The sequence below is a fragment of the Rhipicephalus sanguineus genome, chromosome 11, assembly GCF_013339695.2.
Source record: "Rhipicephalus sanguineus isolate Rsan-2018 chromosome 11, BIME_Rsan_1.4, whole genome shotgun sequence".
Classification (NCBI taxonomy): Eukaryota; Metazoa; Arthropoda; class Arachnida; order Ixodida; family Ixodidae; genus Rhipicephalus; species Rhipicephalus sanguineus.
This window is the reverse complement of record NC_051186.1, coordinates 116,502,620-116,510,396: the sequence shown is the minus strand read 5'-3', so window position 1 is coordinate 116,510,396 and position 7,777 is coordinate 116,502,620. Positions and strand designations below refer to the sequence as shown.

Below are 7,777 nucleotides of genomic sequence, written 5' to 3'. Positions count from 1 at the left end.
TGCTTAGTGGATGCTCGCGCGCTTTATTTTGAGATTGAGCTCCTCAGATTGAGTTTCCCGAGCCGAGGTTCTTTATAAAGTTGAAGTGACTGGGTCGTGGCCAGCGTGCCTTATTTCGATTACTCGTTGATCGCACAATGCACATTTCACTAAGTTCGCCAGCCATAACGGTGGAAAAGCTAGAAGTTGCACACATTGCGAAAAAGCCGGTGTCTGTCTCATGGAAACTTCCTCTATGTTCCTATTGGCTGCGTCGTCACGTTACGTACGCGCATTGGCGTAGCACAGAGGACGAAAGGGATCAGGTACTACCATGCTGGCGCATCCGGGTGTGTGTGAATGTAGAGGGCATCGCAGCTACTCCGTGACATCTTCCCTTTCGCTTTCGGAAGCCTGTGTTACCAACCCAATTCTTGTTGCTGACAGATAGCGCCTGCACTCTTAACATCGATTCAGTGGGCGGTAGAGAGAAAATTACGTATAGAAAAGAAATTGATTCTGATGAACGAAATATAGACATCTAGTACGCAGTGTGAAAATCGGATCCATCAGACACAATAAAGGAGGAGGAGGAGTTGGACTGATTGCTCTTGAGCCAAGTGTTACGGGGCAGTTGCGCTTAATGCAGTTGTGCGCTTAATGTCTGTCTGCAGTCGCGTCGACCATTCTGTGACGAATAAGGGGTAGATTTGTCACAACGCAAAATGACAGTCAGGTCACAATACAGACGTCGATTTAATCGACTAAAATACACGCTACATGCGCTGATGTGCATCATGGTAGCATTGTTCTCTTGCCTATTCTATCTGGGTCGATCAGCGCCAGATTATAGCTTGCTGAGTCACCGTAGTAAACATATAATATCTACTACACAGTTATAAGCGCGGTCAGCCAAAGGTAAAAGCACGGCTGACGTTATACAAGCACCATGAGCAACACTGATGTTACACATTCATGACCGAAATTGCTTGTGCAACACGTTTTACGATTTTGATCACATGGTTGGTTGCCGCATTTCTTTGCCTACTTATTTGATTTATACACTGAAATGGCCAACTGCATAAACAGTATGTCATGCCCTTGATCCTTCTACGTAAAGTGCATTCTCGTAAAATTGTACATTTTTAAGTGGTTCGGGAATGCTATTAACCGGATATCTTAACATCCCATCATGACTTCCGCATAGCCGCATATCACAACGCGGGGTATGCGGGTATTTTCCTCACTCAAGTTATAGCCATAGAGTACTCACTATGCATCGCGACGTACATGATAGGCATGTCAAGTTATTCACGTCCAGACCTATTATCTATGTTGGTCATGAGCTCACGTCATTCTACGCCTACTTGGTAAACACCGATCCTAGTAAAAAACGCCCAGCCTGCGCAGAAAGCGCAGCACAGTCACAGCGAAAGCTGGAAGAGCGGCATTTCTAGAGCCCGTTATAAACTCTCTTGTGGCTATTAATACAAATTCACTGGCAACTTACCCACTACGGCACAACTTATAATTTTTGTGAAGTTGGGATGCACCCACCACGACATTATTCGTCATTCTGCGTGGAAGCGCGGTACCATCTCTAAGACATTATGTGCACTTTGTTGATGCGACGGTTGATGACGATGAAGAATTATGGCTGATCCCTTTGTAATGGGTTGGAATCTCTAAATGACCGATTAGTTATGTAATTCGCATTGTGTGAGGCCTGGTCATTATTTATTTCTCTCACCCCACTTAATAACATACGTTAACGTGAGAGAGAGAGAGAGAGAATTACCTTTCTCGAGAGCTTGAGGAAATGGATCATGGGTGCCTTATGGGCTTCCTTGGCAACCAATATAAGTGCACTTGCGCGGAACCCACTATGCTATAAATCATGATGTATTTTCTGAAGTGGGGAAGCAGCCACTATGCAATTTTTCGTTCTGCGGAGAACCGCGGTGCCTGCGAAATACCTGTAAGACATTATATACACTTCGATGACGCTGTGGCTGAGGACGATGAAGAATTATGGCGAATCTCTTTGTAATAGTTTGAAAGCATTCAACTCACTCGTTGCGCAATTCGCATTGTGTGACGCCTGTTTGTTATCTTATGCTTCTACCACATCACGTACATATGTTAATGTGGTTCCTTCCCGCCATGAAGCATCTATAGAGTCTTTTGCAAAGCATTTGCAAGCGCCGGCATGGCTTTCAGGTAGAATACCGGACTCCCACGCAGATGACCCAGATTCGACTGCGTTCCCTCTTAAAAGTTTTTTCTAATTTCGTTTTTTTCTATTTCGCGCGATAGTAGCTACGGACACCGGTGGCGGCGGCGGACAAGTACGGCGCCAAAAACGGCCTTTGTTGTGATCTCTTAACAGCTTTCACTGTAAAACAGCTCGATGCAACGAATACTAGAAAGACCAAGCAGGACCAGGGCTGACTACCGACAGGTGCACCAAGAGCTACAGCAAGAGTGTGACTGCACACCGAACCTCCACACCCATTGTTCGCCGCTACCCAGATAACTGCCCCCGTGAAATAAATGAATCCTTTGTCATCTATGTTGCCGGTCATTCATGTAATAGCTCTCCATGAATTGTATCGAAAGAGCGGTTAAGTATGTATACATCCGCGTCACGTCGTCTGCTCGTCGTCTACATGGCGTATCTTTGGCGTCAGCTTTGGGTACTTGCTCTCCGCCGTTGACATAGGTTTGATGACATAGTTGACATATGTTTTAACGCCTGAAAATGTAAATAAATAGATAAGGCTAATAACACCCACCTCCCCCCATCTACACGTAGTGTAGCTATTTTAACATTACGTTAATTGCAGCATTCGCGAGACGTGTATCATTATATATTCCAACTAAAATCACTAAGGCTCAGTTATGGTACTACCGAAAGGAGCTTGAAACCGACGACTTGACAACTGAATATTCAGTTCCCGTTACAGTTTGTGATGCCTCAATGTGTAACGCACTGCGCGTGCCCTAAGCTGGGAAATACTGAATAGACAAACATGCTTTCAAACGTAAACTCTCGCTGTAATATTTATTGCGTAAGAGGTAAAGAAAATGTTATGGCAAAGATTTTTCAACTTTTAGAACTCACTGCTATTGAAATTGTTAATCGTCCGTACTGTCTTCCTAGTCAAAGGTGTGTCCTCCCTTAAAGTGAGTACGAGTGATTGTGGGTTCTCTACTACATCGACAATGATGTGGCCCATTTGCTTCATCTCCTCTTCTTCCTCAACCACATGTTTAACATAGTTCTTCAACTTCTGCGGACTAACTAGTGATATGGCCTCTGCAACATGTGTTTTCAGCTCTTCCATTTTAAATGCCCGTATCGCAGAGGCCAGAAAACGCTTCTTGTCCATCCACACCAGCTCTGTGGGATTGAGCTGGCACTCATACGTCGTTAGCCTTAAAACGAGGTGTCCGGCTGCAACAGCAATACGGTCAATACGATATGGGTTGAGATCTACTATCACAGTCTGAATAAGCTTCATCATCTCTGCAGTGTTGAGGGTGTAAGCGAAAGCAGAGTTTCATCCTCGTTGAAGTGAGAGGAACGCTTTTGCACCGTGGAGGCTTTCATTCCTCTAAGTGATCATGCAGCACTTGTTGCAGCACGCTCAAGTCAAAATAGTTGAGTGTGTTTCTCCGTTCGCGTCCTCTGCCGCCACGCAAGAACTTCTTCGGGGACGCCACCTCACCGTTTCTTCGATGTTCAGAAATACATTTTTTGACGGTGTGTAAGCAGGCGTTTCTGAGGAACGTGGTTCTTTTACAGCGAAAGCTGTTACGAGATCACAACAAGGGCCGTTTTTGGCGCCGTAGTTGTCCGCCGACACCGCCGGTGTTCGTAACCACTATCGCTCGAAATAGGAAAAAAAAAAGAAACGAGAAAACTTCCAGGATGCAAGGAGGTTCGAACCTGGGCCCTCTGCGTGGGACCCCAGTATACTACCTCAGAGCCATGCCGGTGCTTGAAACTGCTTTTAAAAAAGACCCTATACATGCTTCTTGTCGGGAAGGAACCACGGTAGCGTGGTAGAAGAGTAAAATAACAACCAAGTGTCACACAACGCGAATTCTGTAATGAGGCGTCACACAATGCGAATTGCGCAGTGAGTGAGTTGTTGAATGCTTCCAACCCATTACAAAGGGCTCTGCCTTAATTCTTCATCGTCATTACCCACAGCATCTACAAAGTGCACATAATACCTTAAAGGTGTTTAGCAGGTACCACGGTTCTGCGCAGAATGAAGAAAAATTGCGCAGTGGCTCCTTCCTTAGTTCACAAAAATTATGAATTATAGCGTAGTGGGTTCCACGCGAGTGCACTTCTATTGGTTGCCAGGGAAGCCTATAAGGCTTCCATGATCCATTTCCTCAGGGTCTCAAAAAATTGAATTCCCTCTCTCTATCTCTTTCTCATGTCAGCGTATGTTATAAAGAGTGGTGGGAGAGTAAAATAACGACCGGGCGTCACACAATGTGAATTACGTAAGTAGTGGCTCATTTAAAGCTTCCAACCCATTACAAAAGGCTCAGTCATAATTCTTCATCGTCATCAGCCATCGCATCAAGAAACTGCACATAATGCCTTACAGATGGTACCTCGCTTCTCCGCAGAATGACGAGTAATATCGTGGTGAGTGCTTCCCAACTTCACAAAAAATATGCTTTGTGGCGTAGTGAGTACGTTGCTAGTGTAGTTGTATTAGTAGCCACAAGAGAGTTTATAACGGGCTCTAGAAATGACACTCATCGAGCTTTCACTGTGACTGTGCTGCGCTTTTAGCGCAGGCCTGGTGCTTTTATGACAGAATTCATACTTGCGTTTTCACCAACTTCTTTTTTCACGGAACCAAACAAATACTGCACCACAAAGCTTGCTTCTTTTGAAAAATAGTTGACATTTGTCGTGTAGCGCTCTGCGAATTCATTTTGACGAACCTTCAGCGGCCATTGCGCACTGGTCTTGAGCGAAAGAGCTAATTGTCGGCGCAGCAGACAATTTTAGGCATTCGGAGCGTCTCTCACCGTGGACGCATCACCAGTGCTAATGTGGTAAAGCCATCTGCTATGTTTACATCAATCCAATTTTACGGTACGGCACCACATTGTTAGTACCAACAGCATGTAAATAAAAGAGTGACCCCAAGAAGAGCAACCAAATATACCTGATGCCTTGCCCTCAGCGTTAGTTGAGACTAAGCGATGACAGGCTATACCAGGCCCGGAAACTCGGCACCAGTTTCGGTTTGAAGAAACATGCACGCTCGTAGCGGTTGCCGGGTATCCTAAGATCTGGTTGAATGAAGTGAGGTTGATGTGGATATTTGCATTTATTCTCTTTCACGAGTTGTTACAAATAAAGAAATTTGATTGAACTGTAGAGAACTCTTCTTTTGTTTACTAGACTTTTTATTTCTTATTTTGTGGATTTTAATTCGATTAAAGCACGAGAACTGGTTGACTTATGCTCGTAGCGCTTGCCTCCGCTCACCATTGGCACTCGCTCAGCAATATCACAAGTTGGATAGCGCTCGGTCATCTCGCTCCGCTGACGTACCAAGCATGTACCAAGTATGCATACGGGAAAGAAGGCATTTGATGGGGCATGCAACGAACGGAAGCCGCGGGGAGCCAGGTGGAGGAGGCCAGCCGAGTATTAGACGAAGGTGGCTAAATCAGGGCATCACATACTTTGCGCGGTTCTGTGGCATGTTAATCCAGAGATTTCCAGTTCCGCGAAAGTTTTTAAGGTTTTTTAGTGACAACGGGTGAGCACAAATATTTGGGTCCATTATTACAGAACGTATTCACTTTGCATGAGTACATCAGTAAATCCATAAATCCAGTTGTTTCCAAGCCTGACTGGACTGACATAGGCGCTGTGTCTCTAGACCGATTCGTCATGACGACAGCCCGCCTATTGCCGGCAAAATACGCTTAATGAAAGGTGTAGTGAATGACGGAAATTTGTAAAGGGAATTTATATGTTTCTGAACGCTTGGTGGAATTTTGAGATGTCTGTGCGGACTCATGAGAATGAAGACGACGGAGACATGGAGGCTAGCTGGGGGCAGGTGGCACGCGCGGCGACGGCACAAGAAAAAAATTACACCATCTTCCACTAAAGGCGACCATGAGGCGATGCGAAGCAGCGTTTCGGCATTTCAAGCCCGCCTTTAAGAGGGGGAGTGGAGAGGGGGAAAGTGGAAGAGGGAAAGTGGAGAGGACGAAAGTGGGAGAGTGGAAGTGGGAGAGGAGAGAGGGGGTGTGGAGAGGGTTCGCGCATGGGCAGTGACGGTAGTCACGCCGCACACCACCACCAGCGGTTTGAAATCCGCCATAAGATGCTTCGCATCTAAAAAGTAAAAAGAAAAGAAGGAAGGGAGGCGCGTGTGGAACGCGCGGAGGGCTGAGCGAAGCTAGCCGAAAGACACGCCGGACCAGGGCGCTGTCCGTTAAGATTGTCGTGGCCGTGCTTGGCGAGGTCTGGTGCTTGCCTGATGGTTCGGACGTTGGCGGTGGCTCCAGCGAGGACGCGTTCGACCAGGGCGCTGTCCATGGAGCCCCTTCTGTCTGTTCTTGGTGAGCCTGAGGAGCCGAGGTATCTTGCCTGGGCTACCTGGTACCGGCGAGCGCTACTGCTGTGGCGGTCGTGCAGGAATCACCAGTTCCGAACACCGTTGGCACCTGGGACGGTGCAAGGGCGTCATCAAACGGGAGGCCTTACGGAGGCCTCGTGTTCCTGCTGTAAGGCACACGGGACGTGCCACCTGCGTGCCTGGGCTCGCCTTCGCGAGACTCGTCGACGCATGTGTACTGACCCTTCTCAAGACAACGTCAGCTACAAAGTCGTGGAGACCCCGATCGTTTATTTGTAACCTTCATCGGACATATCCGCGGTTTGGACTTTCAGATTAATTTAGTATGTTTATCTCGGTGCTTGTTCTTCGTCATCGTCCTGAATCCCTTGTCCCCATAAATGTTGATTGAAACTAATTGTTCGTATTCTCTTCTCGCCCGTCCCGTGAGCCACGCACTCGGAAACGTGACGAACCACCACTCGGCCCTTACAAAAGGCCTTAGTGCGCGTTGGGTCGGCGACACAGTTTGTTCATCTTTGAATTGTCCCATGTAGTTCAAATGACGTGAAGCAATTATATGCTCTTTCCTGTTCATGGACATGCATGTAGCCAGTTTGAAATTTGAGTGCCTATCCTTCTAATACTGTCATTGAAACACATTAATGAACTCGCTGATGCTTTGAAATATCGTTAACAGGGAATGTCACTGGAGCCAACCTTTCGACAAGTGCTCTTTTCTTCGTCAAAGCAATGCTACTGTCATGAAGAAAATAGGTCAACTTGCCGAAAACATTGCCTTCAGCGGCATCCCCGTTTCAATTTTCTCATCGCTTCAGTCCTCCATCTTCCCTCAACTTCTGTGTTGATTGGTACTCAAGTGCTGTAAGAAAAACATGTGCACGTCAAAAGACGTGATTGAGTCAAGCATGACGTGGCCTGCCCGTGATTGTAATAGATGACGTGGGCCTGCTCGTGATTGCGCCCTTTCGTCTATTTGCTGACCTCACCAGTGACGTCATGAAAGAAATGTTTAGCTTGTGAATTATTCTAGTAGATACCGCAGCTGTCAGTGGTGGAAGCGGCGCTGCCGCAGCGTATCAGCGTGCGAGAGCGCGTCCCAGGGAGGTATAGGGAGTTTCCCCCCCGGGTATACCACTAATTTTGCTAACGCTAAGTAC

General features: G+C 46.8%; 1 long non-coding RNA gene across 1 annotated transcript in view; it reads right to left on the bottom strand.

Moving 5' to 3' along the window:
• Positions 1–7,777, bottom strand: part of LOC119374383 (uncharacterized) — a 239,275-nt gene that overhangs the window by 54,164 nt on the left and 177,334 nt on the right. The gene's annotated exons all lie outside the window — the stretch shown is intronic.